A 21,461-nucleotide genomic window follows, 5' to 3' on the forward strand; every position below is an offset into this window, starting at 1 on the left:
CCTTCCTTCCTTCCTTCCTTCCTTCCTTCCTTCCTTCCTTCCTTCCTTCCTTCCTTCCTTCCTTCCTTCCCTGTCTCTCTGTCTCTCTGTCTCTGTCTCTCTGTCTGTCTCTGTCTGTCTCTGTCTGTCTCTCTCTGTCTCTGTCTGTCTCTCTGTCTCTGTCTCTGTCTCTCTCTGTCTCTCTATCTCTGTCTCTGTCTCTCTCTCTGTCCCTCTCTCTGTCTCTCTCTCTGTCTCTCTGTCTCTCTCTCTCCTCTCTTTCTCTCTCTGTCTCTATGTCTCTCTCTGCCTCTCTCTCTCTTTCTCTCTGTCTCTCTCTTATCCCTCAATGGAAGAAAGAGCTATTTTGAAAATGAAGGCAAAATGCAGAAAACCAATGATCAGTTGACTAGTTATTATTCACCCTTAGTTTTTTGAAGAGGACCAGTGACATTGGTTATTGATGATGCCTTAAATTTCAGGGAACTGGAAATAAGTGAGGCAGAGTTGCACAAAATCTTCAGTGTCACTCTCCCTTCCAGAGTCATCGAGTCCAGAAAAAGTCAGGATGACTACCGATGGCCCAAGATGCAATGGATGAACTCGGTGTCTTTGATGTGTGATGAATCTTTAAGCACTCCACAGTGCCTGCTTGGTCATTGGACCAAATTGTTCTCATCTGCCTATTGTGCTGAGGTAATTCTTCATATGTTTGGGGTAGACATCCCCCGGATTCCTCTATGGGTTTGCGGCCTGTTGGTTACTCTCAAACTGGTTTAGCCCGTCTCTCAGGATGCATTTTCCAGACTGGCTCTTGCACATACTACAGATTCTTAGAGCCACATGCAAGAGTTGGGTGGAAGTGGACACCAAAGGTGAATGAGCAGTCCCAGGAAAGGCTCCGCAAGCCCTCAGACTGGGTGTGTTAGTCCTTGAATATCCCATACACCCCCAGTTAACGATTATTAGTTTATCAGAGCCATTAGTTTTTGGACTCAAATCCACAGCTCCTTTTATTAAAACTCACTTTTTCTTTTCCCTTCCTGTGATGTCCTAAGAAAAGGAAAATGGCCAACTGTTAATCTTTCCATCTTTGCAATTATACCAGAAAAAAAATGCTACAAATCACGGCTTGACTTAATGTTGCATTCAGTGTGTAGACTTAAGCAATTAGTGAAATGCATACCGTGTTTCCCCGATAATAAGACCTATCCCGAAAATAAGCCCTCCCCTTACTGTGTAAGATTCCTCTAAAATAAGCCCTCCCCCGAAAATAAGCCCTATTGAGATTGCTACTGTAGTGAAGGTGATCCCCTGCACTACACTACATTATGGTACCCTCTGTATGTACCGTTCCCCCCCCCCATGAAACGCACGCCGCGCTCCGAGCTGCATTCAATCAGAGCTGCAGCAGTGAGCGTGTCATCCTGTTCTTTATTGAATTCATTATTGAATAAAGGTACATTTTTTTGTTCACATTTACCTGTTTATTAAAATTGCTGTCAATGTTCATTAAAATAAGCCCTCCCCTGAAAATAAGCCCTCTGGTGTTTTTCTGTCCAAAAAATTAATAAGACAGTGTCTTATTATCAGGGAAACATGGTATTCCTAGTTAGCTACCCAGCAAAAGAGCTGGAGGTTTGGGGCTCTACTCTTAACTTTATGAATCACTGACCTACTGACCTTGAGCAAGTTTGTTTCCTCTCCTGCCTTAATTTCTTCTATCAAATAAGAGGAATGGGTTAGGCCATCTCTAATGACTCTTCCTAAAATTCAAAGATTCTTAGCAGAGAGATAAGAAGAAATGGTGATGACAAAGGGAATTTCCTCTTTTCTCATCCCACCTAATGCTACAATTCATTTCAAAATACAACTTAGTTAAAAGTACAAGCTATGAGGCAGCTAGGTGACACAGTGAGTAGAGCACTGGCCCTGAAGTCAGGAGGACCTGGGTTTGGATCCAGGCTCAGACACTCCACACACACACACACACACACACACACAGACACACACACACACACACACACACAAAACCTAGCCGTGTGACCTTGAGCAAGTCACTTAACCCCAATTGCCCTACCTTCCCCCTCAAAAAAAATACATGCTATTCACCCCCACCTCCCTTCATTCTGGTGAATCAGGGTTAGACAAGGTGAGAACCCCAGCAGAACACTGGGTGGGTACATATGCTACAAAATCTTTCAGGCTTGAAGTAAAAGAGAGACGTTATTTTTAAGGGGGAAAAAATAGAAACAGATGACATTCACGATACTGCAGGATAGAAAGAGAGGGAAACAGGCCAGATAAATAGTATCTTTATGTCTGTTTCTGTTTTCTTTAAAAGAGCATTCGACATTTTTCCACCTCATTGCATTCAGAGTTCACTCTGTAGGCTGCAGCTGAATTACTTGTTAAATTCACTTCTCTCCCTCTTTTTGCTTACTCAGATGCCACTTATTTTGTCTCTTTTTGAAATTCCTTGCTTGGACTTCCTCCCCATTTTAGTTCATCCAACGGTGAAAAAATGGCATAAAAAGCTAAAGTTAGCAATTTGAGAGCTAGGTGATTTACCATTATCAGAAGGCAAGGACCACGCTTTATGTAGAAGGGATAATTTCAGATGTATGCTGAAGCTTAAACTAGGTTGAGACAGCCAGCTGTTAATTTTTCAGTTTTTGCAATTATACCAGAAAAAAAAATGCTACAAATCATGGCTTGACTTAATGTTTTGCTGATTGTGTAGACTTAAGCAATTAGTGGAGAAAAGGTTAATGATACAGATTGAACTTAAAAAGTGTGTTGGCAGTTTACAGAAATCTGATTGTTAAACATTGACCAGAACACTATTGGATAATTATAACATGTCAGCTTGTCCCATAAATTAAACTCTTGAGAGGCTCTTCCCGATAATAAGACCTATCCTGAAAATAAGCCCTCCCCTTACTGTGTAAAATTCCTCTAAAATAATCCCTCCCCTGAAAATAAGCCCTATTGAGATTGCTACTGTAGTGAAGGTGATCCCCTGCGCTACACGCTAAATTACGGTACCCTCTGTATGCACCGTCCCCCCCCCCCGGTGAAACGCACGCCACGCTCCGAGCTACATCCAATCAGAGCTGCAGCAGTGAGTGCATCATCCTCTTATTCCCCAGTGATTTGCTTATTGAATAAAGGTACATTTTTTTGTTCACATTTACCTGTTTATTAAAATTGCTGTCAATGTTCATTAAAATAAGCCCTCCCCTGAAAATAAGCCCTCTGGTGTTTTTCTGTCCAAAAAAATTAATAAGACAGTGTCTTATTATTGGGGAAACACGGTATATCATTCTTAATTTTGAGCCTTATTTTTATCATGAGTCCTTTGGAAATGTGAATGATCATTGCATTGATCCGTGTTTCTAAGTATTTCAAAGGTTTTTTTTACTTACTATTTTATCATTATTATGGAAATAATTTTCCTGGTTCTGTTTACTTCACTCTTCTTCAGTTCATACGAGTCTGTCAAGCTTCTCCAAAACAATTGCCAGGATCATTTCTTATACAATAATATTGTTTGATATTTATATACCACAATATTTTCAGATAGAAATTGGTGGGCACCCCTTAAAATGTGATTTTTTTGCTATTTTAAAATGATCTATAAATGCATTTCCTTTTACATTATTAGAGTGTATTTTACTTAAGAAAAATACTTCCTTTTAAATTTACCTTCCTGCTTTCCTTTCTCTCCACTCAGAGAGAGAGAGAGAGTAGTCTTCTCTCCTCCTACCTGCTGTTTGGATGAAAGTAAGGTTTTAAGTGTCAGATGCCCCCCCCCACCCCCAATTGCTTCCTCCTCATCTGTATAGACATCCAGTTCTCACCTCTTTATGTGAGATGATTTTTCCTAACCTTCTTTTTTCTTCCCTTGTCCCTAGTATATTCTTCCCCCACCCCTTTTTAATATATTTTTTTTTCATTTTAAGATGATCAAAATATAACAGAACCACTTCTAAGTCTTCCGTTTAATTAGATTGTGTCTTTGATCCCTGATGATATAGGTTGTCAGAGACAACCATATCCTCTCACCACATTAGAATGCAAACACTTTATCCTTATTTAGCTCCTTATGATTTTTCATTCATATTCAACTTTTCATGTTTCTATTAACTCATGTGTTTGAAATTTAGAATTTCTATACAATTCGGGTCTTTCCTTCAGAAATGTTTAGAAGTCCTCCATTTCATTAAAAATCTATTTCTTCCCTTGGAATCTTTATGCTCAGTTTTGCTTGATAAGTTATTCTGTGGTTGAAAGCCATTGGGAATATGCTATTCCAGACTCTCTGCTCCTTTATAGTGGTGGCTAATAAATCATGTGTGATACTGACTGTGCATTGTCAGAACTTGAATTATTTTTTTCTAATTGCAGTATTTTTTTTCTTGGTTTGGATTTTGGCTACAATATTCTCAAGAATGTTCATTTTGGGGGGTTTGTTTCAGAAGGATGTGTGTGTATGTATGTGTATGCTATATATTACATATGTACACACACATATATATATATATATGCTAGAAGAAAGAAAATGAAAATAAATTAAATCTATGGAAGAAACAGGAGCAGCTAGATAGTGCAGTGGATAGAGAAGTAGGCCTAGAGTAAAGAAGACCTGAGTACAAGTCAGGCCTCAGACACTTATTAGCTGTGTGACCCTGGACAAGTCATTTAATCCCCTTTGTCTCAGTTTTCTCAGTTGTAAAATGAGCCAGAGAAGGAAATGGCAAGCTACTCCAGAATCTTTGCCAAGAAAACACAAGTGGGGTCAAGAAAGACACTACTGAAAACAACTGAAAAACAACAACTGGAAGGAATAATTGGAAAGGGAATTCATAGTTTGGCACAAGGTTCTAAAATTTTACCTAATTAACAAATTTCCCCAAAATTAAAATGAACCAAATAGAAGTTAATGACTCCAATTAAGCAATGAGATATATTAGAACAAATATACCTAAACATGTGCATGCATACATGTATATAAGCATATATGTGCATGTTTAAACACAATATAAATAACATGCACGCACATTTAGTATGTGTCACATGTATACCTATATGCATGCACACATGGATTGTGTGACATGTTTTATGTGTAGACTTTTGTGTTCTCAAACACACACGCCACTTTGTACCTATGTGTGATGCATACACACATGTGTATATATGTATACTTGTGGGTATATTTACACATATATATAAATTATATGTATGCATTCCTTATGAATATGTATATATACATTTGCCTATTTGTTTCAAGGTTTCTTGCTGTTTTGTGGTGTCATTTGCTTAATTCATCTCTTTTATTTTTTGCCTTTTGGAAGGTATTTGGGGTTAAGTAACTTGCCCAAGTTTACATGGCTAGTTTGTGTGTGTGTGTGTGTGTGTGTGTTAAGTGTCTGGGGCCAGAACCGAACTCAGGTCCTCCCAACTCCAGGGCCGGCGCTTTACTCACTGTGCCACCTAGCCACCATGAATTCATTCATTTTAATTTTTAGGAATTTTTGTTTTTTTTGACTTGGGCAAGGTTGTATACCTCTTGTGCTAAGCTCTTAATTCCCTTTCCATTACATAGATTTCAATTCTTTTCGTTTTCTTTCTTCTAGCACTTTCATTTAATTTCTAAAAATAAATGAACTGAAAAAACCCTCTAGTTTCATTTCTTTTAGGAATAATAGTTGTATTTTTTTAGGAGTTATTTTCTTCTCAATTCTCATCTTTGTCTCCTAACTTCCCTAGCTTCCTTTAATTCTTAGCTGAAATCCATCATTCTGTAAGAAACCTTTCCAGATCTCCTTTAATGTTAGTTGTTTCCTTCTGTTGATTTTCTTCAATTTATCTTGTAACATAATTTTCTACAGTTGTTTACATATTGTCTCTTCCATTAAAAAGGACGTTCTTTAAGAACAGGCACAATCCTTTAATTTTATTTGTATTTTCAACACTTAGCACAATTCCTGGTCCATAGTTGACATTTGCTTGTTGTTCCAACTCTCTAATGGTAAGACAAGAATTAGAAGGAAAAGACCTAGAATTGCTTTGGGAATGTAGGTTTTTTCTTTTTCTTACAATGGAAATAATTGGGGAAAATTGTATTTGCATTATAGAAATTCATTTGACAACCATCCCATTTATTCTGCTACTTAAAGGAATATCTGCTAATTCCAAATTGAGTTTTTCTAGGCCTACGAAGATTCAGGCTCAGCAGCTCTATATTTCTTTTGAAAGGAAAAAATGAGGAATGCGCCATTGAAAAGGACAAGTAAATCAATAGTAGAATTTCCTTTGGGATTTTCAGATTTCACATGGGATGCTTAAAGAAACTTAATCCAACTCATACTAAGGGAGGGGTAATCTTAGTTCAACTTAAAAATTTTTATTAAGGACCTAGTGTGTGCCAGACATTATGCTAGGCCCTTAGTGTTCAAAGAAAAGAATCCAAAGCTCAAATAGTTTAGAAATTGATCGAGCTTACATTCCAGTTGCTATTCAAGAGGCCAACCCTGTCCATGTACAACTCAGGCAAATTACTTTCCCATCCGAAGTCAGTAACTTAATTAGAAATATCTAATTAATATATTATATATATTAAAAATATTTAATCAAAATCTAATTACTCATTAAATATCATGAGCATAGATTCTAGTCGATAAACAATAATTTGTTAAGTATCTACTATATGCCAAACATTGTTAGATACGGATGATACAAAGACAAAGGTGAAACAATTCCAGTCCCTAGGACATTATTTTCCCTACATTCCTCTGTGGTCTAATGTACAGCTTGGCTGTTGCTCTGAAAGGCTTTCCAGTTCTAGTCACAAGTTGAAACAGAAATCTGATCTAATTAAAAAAGGTCAAGTTCATGCCTCTAAAACCTGTCCTAAGACCTGTCCTATAACCTATAATTTTGCCATTAAATAGTAAGGTGCTGCTCCCTCCTAGCTGCCCCTTGGATTACAACACATCAACCCATATATATTTAAGTGTGTGCATAACCACACATGGGGAAATAGGTGGCATAATGGATAGAGTGCTACTCCTGGACTCAGGAAGACCTGAGTTCTACTCTGGCCTCAGGCACTTACTGGCTTTGTGATCCTGGGCAAATCACTTAGCTTCATTTGTCTCAGGTTTCTCATCTGTAAAATGAGTTAGACAAGGCAACAGCAAACCACTCCAGTTTCTTTGCCAAGACAACCTCAGATGGAATTAAGAATAATAAAAAACGACTGAACAATACCCCGTGTCATCCACACACATATGAACATGCATGCATGCACATTTACACGCTCATGTATATAGCACTATTAAAGATAATACTGTAATGAAAAACTTGGGAAGCAAATGTACATATGACCTACATAAGTATATATTTATATAAATCATGTATATAATATGAGCTATAGAACTGCTGCAAGATCTTTGTGATGCTGTGTATGTGTGTATATAAGTAAATATATAAATATGTATACACGTAAATTTATAAATATGCAGAAGTGTGTATATACATATATATTTGTGTACTTATATGTATGTGCATTTGTACAAATGCTGATACATATACATGCTGTAGGCTAGGATAGTTTTTTGAAGTGATAATTGTAATTATAACCTAGAATTTTAGAAAAGGCTGTGAAGTCATTTAAAAACATCTTCCAAATTATTCAGTAGTCTGCTTCAAATATTGATCAGGACTGAGTTGTGTTTCCCTTTGCTAGCCTCAGAGCTATTTTAAAGGAACCACCATTTTATACGGAGAGTCATATTAATAATCCACACAACCTGCCTGCCAAAGTCCATCCAGCAGTTGTTAAGAGGACAAGGCCCAAGCAAATTCATTAACAGCAATGGTAAAGGCTTATATTCATACAGAGTTTCATGGTTATGAAGAACTTTACATGCTCAATCTCATTGAAGACTCGCAAAATTTCTGTAAGAGATTCTGAAAATTTCATTATCCCCATTTTAAAGCATAAGAAGTTGATGCTTAGATAGGTGATGACTTGCCAGAGGTTACTCAGCTGGTAAGGACCCAAACTCATATCTTCAGAATCCAAGTCTTCCACTTTTTGCATTGAATAAGGCTAGTTTATTTTTAAAAGTGCTGAGGATGGGGGTGGCTAGGTGGCACAGTGAATAGAGCCCCAGCCCTGGAGTCAGGAGGACCTGAGTTCAAATTCGGCCTCAGACACTTAACACAAAATCTAGCCCTGTGACCTTGAGCAAGTCACTTAACCCCAATTGCCCTCCCAAAAAAGGCAAAAAATAAAATAAAAATTAAAAAAGTGCTGAGGAGGGAGGGAAGGATTTACCATTTTTTCTTTAAGCAGTATAAGTTAACAAAGCTTCAATAAACTAGAACACAAACTTAGTGTTGTTTTGTTTTGTTTCAATAGATAGAAGAAGCTATCTGATTTACTTTATACTTCATGATGTAGAATTGGTAGGAGAGCTACATTCTAAAAAAACAAAAACAAAAACAAAAGCCAATCCATAAACTCTCATCTAACTGCAGTTTGCCTGCTAGACCTTACCATGAAATAGGATGAAAGTTATTTATTAGTCAAAGATACGTCAACTTTTTCCAGGGAGACAAATGCCACCCATCAAAATGAATGTGCAGATAAAGTGTTGTCTTTTATATTTGTCTATTGTTGAGATTTGAAAACACCCTTGAAAATTCTAGTTTGTGAGGATATCACTTTACACTTGTCTATGAAAAGTCAATATGCATAGCTCCCCAGCTATCGGAGTTCTCACTTATACTCATCTTCAGCTTAAAATTAAAGACTTTCAAAATAAAGATAAAGGAACAATTAAACATAAGGATTGGCAGCAGCAGAAAAAGAATAATGTTTGGAAAGCTAGCAAAACAAAAAGCAGCCAGTGGGATGGATCAGAGGGGAAACAAATGAGTTGTCCTTAGTGTTATTAACATTGCTTAAGAGTCACCAATTTCTTTTCATTTAAGGTAGGTTGCTCCTTCTGGAGTTTACTTTTATCCCTTGAAATGCTTGTATGTGTTTGAAGAAGGAATTTTCTTTTTTTTTCCAGCCTATCTTTTAAATTCTTTTGAAAAATTTCTGACATTACAGAACTGAACTGAAACGTGTTAATTTTCCACTCTTAAATTTCAATGATAAATAAAGAAAATAAAGTTCATGAGTACTCCCCGCCCCAAGCTCAACCAAACAAAAACAATGGAAAACAAACAAATAAACCAACAAAGAACAGGGAGAAGCTTATGAAACTAAATATGGTTCTCAGTGTTGATTCCTGAAGAGAAAGAAATTAAAATGCTATATTTTTTTTTAAAAAATCATGAGTGGATGATAAAGTTGTATAGAAACTGAAAATTTATAAACTATTTAAAACCTCGAATGACACATTTTTCAGAAACTACGCAGATAAATCATGGATGGTGAAAAGCAGAAGGGGGTTATGGGTAAGTCTGAACTGTTCTATCTGCTCCACATGCAACCTGTTTCTGAGGAAAGCCTGACATTGATTAGATACTGGGCCAGGCTTATGCTTGAAGCAGATCCAGTGATGGAAACCAGTCTATCAGTATATCCTTCCACTGGCTTGGGAATTTTGATCTGAGCCCCAGACATCTGACAAATCTCATTGATTTTGGCACCTTGACAACTGATTATGCAGTCAATTAAGTCATTTGGAATGGTGAGTCCAAGAGAAGTAGTCTGAGCAGATGCATCCAACCTGCCCAATATCCTTTCACCTCTGGAGAGCTAGATTCACTGAATCTGATATTATCATGCATCATGGGAAAGTGAGAGTGTTGCATCTCCAACTGGTACAGCTTGGTCAAATCTGGCTGTGGAATGGCATACTGTCTTTGAATGGTATAGGCCTGACCACTTACAAAGATGACTGGAAGACTGGATGGCTTGGGCCAGTATGAGATGGTCATGTCCTTCAGGGGAGACTGCAACATGACTACACAGATCTGTCTGACACACTCAATGATAGATTGGGAGATGCCAGCAATAGTGATAGCTCTCTCCTTTGAATTTGGTAATGTATCCCCTGCCACCTGAATCTGAGCCCCTGTTCTCTCTATTTCCTTTATCTTGCATCTTCCTTTTCCAATAAAAGAGCCACATTGACTGGCAAGGGACCACAAGTCTCAGGATGATTGGGGTTCTACTGGCAGCTGTACTATTGGTCATAGAGTTACTGGTGTCCTCCTGTTTGTCAATGATGATAGCAAAATCTTTAAAGATGGCATTGGTGGGTCCAGTCAGAGGAATTATTCTCTCAGGACAATTCCCTTCTGAGATGTTGATATGCACACCACTCTCCTCACACAACTTTTTGACCAATTCTCTTTTCTTTCCAATAATGCTTCCAACTCCCTTTCCATGCATAAGTAGCCCGATGGTGATAGTGACACTTAATACTCCTTCAATCACAGCAGTGTCCAAGTTAAGCAATGTTCTGGGGCTTTAGACTTTATTAAGTAGTCAAGTCTTTGGTCACTTGTGGGAGTAGAAGCCAAAAACTTTGTAAAACAAATGAAGAGAAGAGATTGCAGGAGGGAAAGGGAAGGGCATGAGGTCAGAGGTGAAACAATAGGGATGGGGGGAAAACAAGGGACACCTAAGGGTGGGTGGAGGAGGAAAAGTTGAGTGGAGAAGGAAGGGGGAGAGTGACCCCTGGGCAGGTGGACAAGAGGGCAGGTGGGTGGGAGAAGGTCCCAGCTGCAGCTGTTCCCACTGCTGCCACTGCTTTTCTGGGGTGAAAAAGGAATTTTCAAGAAGACGACATGGTATGGTGGAAAGAACACTGATCTAGGAATGATGAGACTTGGAGTTTTAGTGAATGTCCCTCTGTACTGGAAATTTCTGCCTGCTCCTCTTCTATACTTGCCTGGCCACTTTCAAGTCTCAACCAAAATTCCAAATTCTGGAAGAAAGTTTTCTCGGAAACCATTAATATTAACGATTTTCTACAGTCTGAATGCAGATTGAAGCAACCAATTCGCTCTCTCTCTTTTTTTGTTTTGTTTTGTTTTGCTTTATTTCTTCTTTCTCATTGTTCACTCCATTGGTTATAATCCTTCTTTACAAATTGACTAATGTTTAACGTGAAGGTTTTTGCAGATCTTATATTTGATTGCATGTGGCCATGGGGGGGGGGGGGGGGAGGAGTAGAGGGAGAAAATTTGAAATTTAAGGGATTGTGGAACTGAATGTTGTAAACTAAGAGAAAATTTTTAAAAATACAAATGATTTTCCCTTGAGATTATTTCTCATTAATCCTGTACTTACCTAGTTTATAAATAGTTGTTTGCACATTTATCTTGCCCATTACAATGTGAGCTCCTTGAGAGAAGCAAGTGTTTTTACCTTTTTAAGTGCAGTGTTTAGCCCAATGCTTGAAACAAAATAAGTGCTTGATAATTAAATGCTTGTTGACCACTTAAATTAAATTCTGCATTATTCTGTATTATTAGCCTATATGACCCTATATATAATATACATTATTCTCTATTGGTTTTTTCTTCCTCATCTGTAAAGTCAGCTTTGGGACTAAGTAGTTTCTTAGGTCCTTCTAGAGTTAACATTCTATTTTTAGATCTCTCCTGAACCTTATTAGGTCACGAACGGATGACCTCCACCTTATGCTCTTAAGGCCCCACTATCATGAACTCCCCGAAGATGTCCATGAGGTTTGAAATCTAGGATTAGATTCTGTACAAAAAGAAGTGGGGAATGAGAAGGGGCCACCCAAACCAGGAAATACAAGAAGAAATGTTGATTCCGGTAGGGCCACCCATACCAGGGAATAAACTTGTTAGACTTGTTCTTTTTGCAAGAAGGAATGTCAGCACATTCCTTCCTCACCCTGACTTCCTGGTGACCTTTAAGATTCCGGTACTGAATCTTAACCATCCCCCCCTGGCCCCTATAGAATTGGCACCAAGCCACTATCTCTAAGGCTCATACTTGTCTGTCACCCAATCCCTGACCTTTGTGTTTCCCGCTCTCCCCAAGAACTGTATAAAAGAACGCCCGAGAAGACACTCGGGGTCCTCCATCTTAAGTGTATGGTTGGACCCGGGTTCGAACTCGTGAATAAATGTTTGTCTTCTTTGTCAAAAAAAAAAAATTAAAAAAAAAACATTCTATGTTTAAACAATGGTCTCTTCCAATACAAAGAATGAAAACCCCTTGCCCATACTAACATTCTAGTGTAGATATTGTATTCTGAGGTCTTTACAAGCTTTAGTCTTCTACATTATAAGGTCTCTGATATCTTACATGGTGTAGTCTAAATGTCTGTACTACTAATCTACTAAATGAATTTCTTTAGTTACTACAACTAGTAAAATGATCTGTGTGCATTTTGACTATTTTGCCTCAAATGGCCTATTCTTAAGCAGTCATTTAATATAACTAATGAAGTTTTCATCTATATGAATTCTCTTTTTCTCTCTGTCTCTGTCTCTCTCATACACACAAACACACACACACACACCTTTGGGGGAGTTGAAATGCTGAATCCAGTCAAAATTGTGGTTACAGTTTTTCATGGATTCTTAAACTTTTTCCACTTATGACCCCTTTTTGAATTTCTGCAGCATTCATTGACGTTACATAGACTGAGGGCAGGTGCAGTGCAACGTTTTTATGCTTTGTGTTCAGAACCAAAGCTGCAGTGAAGTTGCATGATGAAACATGGACAAGCACTGCCACAAACACCTTGGGTTCATTACATGTTTGGTTTTTAATTAATTTTTGGTCGTTGCAAGTTCAGAAACCTTTTATTGTTGTCAAATTTTTCAGAACCCCATTTGGGATCACAACCCACAGTTTAAGAAGAACTGCTCTCTTGGATAGGAAAATATTTGAAGACCAAGTACAACTTTGAATTAAAACAAATAAATAAGCAAAAAATAAAAAGATTCTGTATTTTTTAAAATCTTGATTAAATTAATTGTTTATTTTGGTAAAAATGATCAGGCTCACTGGGAATGTCACCAACATGAGAAAGAAGCTTAGTCACCTGGTATAAGCTGACTCAATATTATCAATGATACATATTTGTAAGTGAATAAGAAATAAAGGTCCATGTTAAATATGTTTAATATTTCATATTTTTCAAAGCACCTTTACCCACAAAATCTAATTAGATGTTTATTTCCTGCCATTTTTGTAGGATGAACAAATATGATTGGGTCCATTTTACATAAAATAAAACTGGCTCAGAGATCATTTGATATAAGCTTTGTTTCTCCCTCAGTGGATAGCAAAGTCTTTGCACAGCCTGTATTTAGTAGATGTTGAGCAGAATTGGATAGCCCACATTCTACCATGTGTTAAGTCACAGAACTGAATTAGAACTCAGCTCTTTAAATTTCTATACTAGGTGCTGTTGAGGTTTCCACTCTATTCTACTATCTTGTGCAAGAGACACTTTATATAAAGATAATTAAGCAATCAGAAAGTGGTTAAATTATCAGCTTATATGACTAAAATTTCCCCATATATTACTAGCATTAGAATTACAAATAGTTGATAATCCCCTAATTTTGAGAACATAATAACTTTCCATTCTTCTATTTCTCTTCCCTCTCTACAGAGAGACCACCAGGATCAAAGGAATCCTTAAAAAGACCTACTTGATACTGGACATAGATCACAAAGAACTCAATAATTACAGTCCTAGTTTGCAACTGAATTTGTACATAACAGCAAAAATCCAAATTGGAATATTGAGGATAATTCCCATTGCAAAGACAAATTACACAAAAACAGAGTGACATCACATTATTTTTTGAGCAAATGTCACAGGAAATTACATTGGTATCATAATTAACCACAAGGTTAAGTCAATAATTTATCTGTTTTGTTTTGTTTTAAACAAGTCTTATACTAGATGTGGAAATCCAATGGAGCAAAACCAAGGTCAGATTACATAGTGACTGAGAAAGGTAAAGATCAGTAAACCAGGACCTATTGATCCAGAAATATTTAAACATAATTTTGCTCACAATTGTATATGCTATTGGTTAACATTTTTGCTTAGGTAAGACTGTAATTTTTTTTTTTAAGCAATCGGGGTTAAGTAACTTGCTCAAGGTTACACGGTCAGTTATTTCTGGGTGTGGTGCTGAGTATCTGAGCCCAGATTTGATGCAGGTCATCCCGACACTGGAGCCGGTACTCTTACTCGCTGAGCCACCTGGCCGCCCCTAAGCAATTGGGGTTAAGTAACTTGCTCAAGTTTACATGGCCAGGTGTTTCTGGGTGGGTGCTAAGTGTCTGAGCCCAGGATTTGATCTCCAGGTCTTCTCAACACTGGAGCCGGTGCTCTTACTCACTGTGCTACCTGGCCGCCCCAAGACTGTAATTTTTAAAATAATGAAGGACAGTGGAGTGACTCACATTTGTTTCATAAGGTCATAAGCAAAAATAATAACTCAAACTGACAAAATATATTGTATACAATATTGTTTTCACTATGAGGTTATTAGCATAGGTATTATCATCCTTATTTTGTAGATAAAGAAAGTGAAGTTCAGAGACCTTAAATTTTTAGGCCTTACTTAAATGTCTAGAAAGTAACAAAAACTTCACCAGCACACACCTAACTCATCTTAAGATTTAGTGGTCTTTCTTCTCTGGGCAGCCTGCCTTTCACTCTCCTCGTGGTGGGACCATTCTCTATATCTCACAGTATTATATTCCGTTTGTTGGCAAAATACTTGGGGAAAAAAAAGAACCATTTCTAAGCACTAACTTTGAAAGCTATTGTTCAGTCATTTCCAGTCATGTCTTACCCATTTTGATCCCATTTGGAGTTTTCTGGGCAAAGATATTGGAGTAGTTTGCCATTTTCTTCTCCAGTTTATTTTACATATACTGAAACTGAGGCAAATGGGGTTAAGTGACTTGTCCAGGGTTACACAGCTTGTAAGGCCAGACTAGAACTCAAGAAGATGATTTTTCCTGACTCCATGGCCATCACCCTATCCACTGGTGCCACCTAGCTGCCCCAACACTTTGTAAATACAAACCCATAAAAGAGAGTAAATTTCATAACTTATTTCCCAATGTTGCTTATGACAAACTCTGAGTATAGTTTAACAGAGCCATGATTTCATTCTCCCTTTCTATTCAACGTTAACGCAGGTCTTCATTAAAAAAAATCCTTTCATTTTATAATCACAAAACTACAAAATAATCTACAAGTATCCCTTCCACATCACAACTTTCCCCATTGTGGTTTTGATATATCATAGATCGGCATAAGAATTTCAATGGGAATTTTGGGGGGAGTCTTGCAGAAGCCACAGATGACATGTGAAGGCCAGCAGAAAACACAGAACCTATGACCAAAGAGTTAACCTAAATTTCACAATAAGATACTGTAATGAACCCATTAAGAAAAAAAAGAAAAGAAAAAACATTTTCTTCTCTGTTATGAAGGGGGGACCAATAAATTTTATGAGGATTTTCAAGATCATGGAGGTACTCTGATAGGGAAGGGATAAAAGTAAATCTCAGAGGATAATGATTTCTAATGAAGTGACACTAAACTAAGAGCAAATGTAGAAGAGATTGTATTAAAAGTCCCAAAGGTCCTTTTTGGTCTTAGATCCATCATGTAGGCAAGCTCTTATTTTGGATTTGTTCTTTGCTAATGGGCTTTAGCAGTGACTGCATTGGTTAAAATGCTATTGTTGAGTCTACTTTGAAACAAGGTCTGAATGACCCCGGCATTCCAGACTTAACAGCACTCTGACCTGCAACAAGGAGACAGGTTATGTAAATTAAAACATCATTGTTGTAGCTTAAAACTCTAATCCCAGATCTTCCACCAAATAGCTTTATGATTTCATATGCTAAAAAGAACTCTGAAATTTATATATATATATGTATGCATATGTATACATATTTATACATATATATATATACATATACATATCTATATATCTTTCTCATATGTAAAACACTAGATAACCCTGAAGTTCCATCCCACCAGTGATGATGGTTCTTCATCACTTAGAGATTTATTGTCTGCTTTTTATGCAATTCATTTTCAATTATTTCAATTATAATAACTTCATAGCATACTATGCAGTCTTTGGACTAAATGATGATGAAAATCCATTGTTAATATGAGCATCCATCTGGACCATACTTAAAATTTCAAGGACCAAGATTCCATTAGTGTGGGCACTTCCTCCACAGAAGCATAGTGCAATTTCTTCATCACTTAATAGATCTTTGAGAGCTATTGTAGATTTTAAAAAATCATCACTCTGAAACCAACTTAAATGATAAGACTTCTCAGAATGTGGTTGGACTGGTCCTTGGACAACAAATCACAGTTTGTCATTTGGCCTGCACTTTTTAGTTTGGGAGGACCTACCAAAGCTTACACTCTTCTGGCATACTCCATCTTCTCTATTAAATTATCTTTTAGGGCATGAACTGGGTGTTTAAAAAATGATTTGTTCTCTCTTAGGAAAGTGCTGGCTTTGTAGCAGGAATTTAAAAACATTTTTTCCCTTTTAATAAAAGGAATGAAACTCATGTATCATTCACCTGTCATTTCCAAAATATTTTATGAAATAATAAAGAGACTCTGAAGATGAATCACATAGAACACAATAATATTAAGGTAATTAGATCAAGCCTCCAAAGACCTGAGTTCAAATCTGCTAGAATGTAAGCTGCTTGAGGGTAGTTCCTGTTCTTTGTCTTTCTCTTTGTCATGTCAGTTTCCATATTAGCTTAAAAAATATTGAATTGTAGTGAAATTCTAAATCTGTGGCTTACAATTGAGGTAACGTTGGAGGATGGATCTTAGCTTTCTGAGTCTGCCTCTCTCATCTACAACATTAGGAGATTGTATCAGTAGAACTCAAGGTCCCCTTCACATTTTATAATCTTGATATATCCAGCTGTAGAATAGCAAAGGTATTCTTTCTATAGCAAGTGAAAATTTAAAAAAAAGTACACATCCAGAGAGATCAGTTGTCTATACCTTTGTAACCTATGGGAAGTCACTTAAACCTTGTGGGTTTTAGTTTTCTCCCATGTAAAATTAAAGCTGTAGACTATATGGTCTCTGACGTCCCTTCAAGATCTAGACCGATGATCCTATGACCCGTTGCTCGTGAAATTTTGGGTAGCAATTAGCTTGAAGAAAAACAAGCCCTTAGAAAATGACTCATAAGAAAACATTCCTAAGCTACTGTTTAGAATGTCAATTCGAGGGTGGAGATTAGAATAATATTCAACAGCAACATTTGGCTATTTCAGCTTATGTTTTTAGTGTGAACACATGTTATTTTTAAAATCCAACCTTCAGAGGTATGCTTTTTCAAAAGCCCAACAAATCTGGGCATAATTGAATAGAGGAGTGTAAATTTATTTTCTTCCTTTCAGCTCTCATTTCCTGACCTTTATCAAAGTACACTTTTTTATTTTGAGGAAAAAATCCAAATATGTAGAACCAAGAAAAAAGAGAAAATTGACTAATGAACAAAAGGAGGAAACCTTCATCTGATCATAAAACAATGATTAATTACATGATTAAATAACCTGTGCAAAACTATGGTATGATAAAGAAAAAGAAAAAAAATCCTTGGAAAGGGTTCCCAAGGGCTTTGTTTTAATCAAAGCATTTGTGATTCCATGAAAGAAGAAAGGAAAGCCTAGGGAAAGATTGGAAACACAGAGGCCCCAAGGCCAGAACCCTAAGTGGTTGGGTTGAAAATGATTTTTGATGTATAGATTTTTGTACATTGCATCTCATTAATCAGATTGTGTGAAGAACTAGTGAGCTAATGGCAAAATAAGGTGAGCTCTGAGACATTTCTTTGCATGTCCAAGAGATTAGCTTCAGGGTGGGCAAAGGAAAAGACATTTTGAATTCTAGTTATAATTTAGTATTTTGATGATTATATCACCACTAAAACAGTGATTTAAATCTTTCGGCTTTATCTCTCACTCTAATTCCAGGCATGTAGCGCCAATTGTGAAAAGGCAGTGTGATATACTAGAAGGGCCTCTGGATTCAGAACCAAATGACTTGGATTCAAATCCTATCCAGTCCTACTACTTGCTAACTGTTTCAACTTGGGCAAGAAGCTTCTCTGGGACTCAGTTTCCTCATTTGCATAATGAGGGGATTAGACTAACTTCAGTTGAACAACTACTAATTGATTCTTATTGGATAATTTTAAGGAGAAAGGAGATTGTATAAAAGTAAGAGGTGTTGCTTTAATAAAGCTTTAAGTTAAGTAGGTGAATATAATATAAAATAATACATAAAAAACAACAAATAAAGATGATATTAAAAAACCCTTTAAGAGGCAGGAGATCAGAAAGTAATTAGGAGGATAAAGAAAATGGTGGAGTTGTAATTGAGTTTGACTTTTAAAAAAGAGTTAGGAATTTCTTCATGTCTTAAAGGTTTTTCGAATGCTGAAATTCTATACAAGTAAGATTTTTTCTTCAATGTCAGCTACCCCTTGCAAGTTAAACTAGAACCCCTAGAAGGGACAAAATAAGAGTTTTTAAAATGGTTACTATAATGACTTTTAAAATAAATGAAAATTTTATATTTAAAAAAAGGAAAAATAAATTAAAACATAGGAGAAAGAATTGAGAAGATAATCAACAGGTTTGAATAAGATATATAAAACATCATGCAAGAGGGGCAGCTGGGGGGCACAGTGGATAGAGCACTGGTCCTGGAGTCAGGAAGATGAGTTCAAATGTGGCCTCAGACACTTAATACAAAACTAGACGTGTGACCTTGGGCAAGTCACTTAACCCTGATTGCCCTATCTTCCCTCTCCAAAAAGCAAAGAAACCCCCCAAAACAAAAAACATCACCCAAGAAACAAAATTCCTGAAAATGATTACACTTGACCAAAGAGAAGCTGACTCAATGATAAAATAAGAAATATTAAAACAAAACCAAAAGATTGGAAAAAAAGGAAATGCATGGTAACATAGCAAAAACTGATATAGAAAACAGATCTAGGAGTGCTAATTTAGGAATCAATAGAATACCTGATGACTATAACAAAAAAAGAGCCTATAAAATAGTTTTCAAGAAATGATAAACCTGCCCAGATTCCTTAGATGCAAAAAAACCCAAAAGAAAACAAAATGAAAAAAAGAAAGAATATACCAGCCACTTTCTGAAAGAAGCCTCTAAATAAAAACTCCCTGGAAAATTATAGCCAAAATCCAGAGCTTCCAGGTCTAAAGAATATATACATACATGCATGTATACATACATACATGCATGTATACATACATACATGCACACATATACATACATATGTGTATACACATTACATGTGTCTGTCTATCTATCTATCTATCATCTATCTATCTATATCTAATCTATCAGAAGTCCATAAGAAAGAATTAAATTACTATGGGGGCATAGTCAGAATCTCACATAATTTATCAGCTACCACTCTAAAGGAATGGAATATTTGAAATACGCTATTTCTGAGGGTAAAATGTATATATTGTCCTAAGAAAACAACAACATAAGCACAGTTGTTTACAAAAATTCATTTCATTCAGCAAGGAAAACAGGAAGGAAAGAGGAGAAGGGAAAGGATTAGGGATACTTTAGAGATTTAGAGAAAATAACAAAGTTACTGGGGAATGCAGTCTGGAAGTAACTATAGATCATATCTCCTATTATATTCCAAGATAAGCTCCAAATGTGTACACAATTTAGATACAAAGGTAGACATCATAACAAAATTAGAGGAACAAAGAAGAAATTATCTGTCTGATTTATGGATAAGAAGTCAGTTCATGACCAAACAAGAAATAGAGAGGATCACAGATGTAAAATGGACAATATTACTTGAATAATTTTTCTTTTCTTCTTTTTTTTTTTTTTTGCTCTTTGGAGGGAAGTTGGGGTTAAGTGACTTGCCCAAGGTCACATGGCTAGTTTTTGTGTTAAGTTTTTGAGGCCGGATTTGAACTCAGGTCCTTCTGACTCGAGGGTCGGTACTCTACTCACTGTGCCACCTAGCTTCCCCAGTAATAATTTTTCTTTTAAAAAAAAAGTTTTATACTAATGAAATCGATGCAGCTAAAATCAGAAAAGATATGAATAAATGGGGGGAAATCTTTGCAAGAAGTTTTTTTTTTTTTCTGGTAGAATTCTCATTTCTAAGTTATTATAGGAAGCTGAGTCAAATTTGTTAGAACAAGAGTCATTCCCCTGTTGATAGCTGGTCAAAGGATATGAATGTGTAGTTTTCGGAGGAATGAATGCAAGCAATCTAAAACTACATAAAATGTCCTAAATCACTACTAAGTAGAGAAATGCACATTAAAAAGAAACACTAAGGAACCACCTCGCTCTCATCAGGTTGGTACAGTTGGAAAAAAAAAAGAAAATGATAAAAGCTGGAGGGGTTGTAGAAAAGCAAGTTGGTGAAGCTGAGCTGGTCCGGTCAACCTGGAAAGCAATTTAGAACTATGGTAAAACAAAAACAAAAACAAAAACAAAACTATTAAAGTATGCATACACTTTGACTCAAGGATATCTCTTTTTGTCCTCCAAACCAAAGAAGTCAAAGAAAGAGGGAAAGGACATGCATATATACATACAGAAGATGAAACATGATGCCTACCCCCAGACTTAAAGTGCAGGTTTAAACAAATTTTGTGGCATTGCCATTTGGGGAATTTCCTTTTAATATACATACTTATTAAAAAGGTAACAATTTTTTTTACTTAATTTCTCAATGGGCATAGAGTTAGATGGGGAGAGACAGCTAGGAGGGAGAAAACCAAGTTGGTCATGCTGCCTTTGTCTTAAATTGTACTTCATTGGTCTTTCAAAGATAAGGCTACAACTGTTGGTGGAATTGTAAACTGATCCAACAATTCTGAAGAACATTTTGGAACTATGCCCAAAGGGCAATCAAACCATGCCTAGCCTTGGATTGAGCAGCACTACTAGTAGGTCTGTATTACAAATAAATCATAAAAAAAGGAAAAGGACCCACACATACAAAAAATATTTATAACAGCTCTTTTAGGTAGTAGCAAAGAATTAGGAGTTGAGGGGATGCTTATCTATTTGACAGTAGCTGAACAAGTCGTGGTATATGAATGTAATGGAATACTGTTGTGCTATAAAAAATTATGAGCAGGAAATTTTCAGAAAAGCCTGGAGGGGTGGCCAGGTGGCAGCAATAAGAGCACCGGCCCCAGCATCAGGAGACCTGGGATCGGTTCCGGCCTCAGATACTCGGCACCCACACCAAAATAACTGGCCGTGTAACCTTGAGCAAATTACTTAACCCTGATTGCTTATAAAAAAAGAAAGAAAGAAAGAAAGAAAGAAAGAAAGAAAGAAAGAAAGAAAGAAAGAAAGAAAGAAAGAAAGAAAGAAAGAAAGAAAGAAAGAAAGAAA

The 21,461-nt window shown here is 36.6% G+C and overlaps 1 pseudogene; it reads right to left on the minus strand.

The window, feature by feature from the left end:
• Positions 1–9,475: 9,475 nt before the first annotated feature.
• LOC138151456 (poly(rC)-binding protein 2 pseudogene) lies at positions 9,476–11,929 on the minus strand (annotated as a pseudogene).
• Positions 11,930–21,461: the final 9,532 nt, after the last annotated feature.

The sequence above is a fragment of the Petaurus breviceps genome, unplaced genomic scaffold (genome assembly GCF_028583685.1).
Source record: "Petaurus breviceps papuanus isolate PSGF00001 unplaced genomic scaffold, PetGlider_PUasm1.0 140, whole genome shotgun sequence".
Lineage (NCBI taxonomy): Eukaryota > Metazoa > Chordata > Mammalia > Diprotodontia > Petauridae > Petaurus > Petaurus breviceps.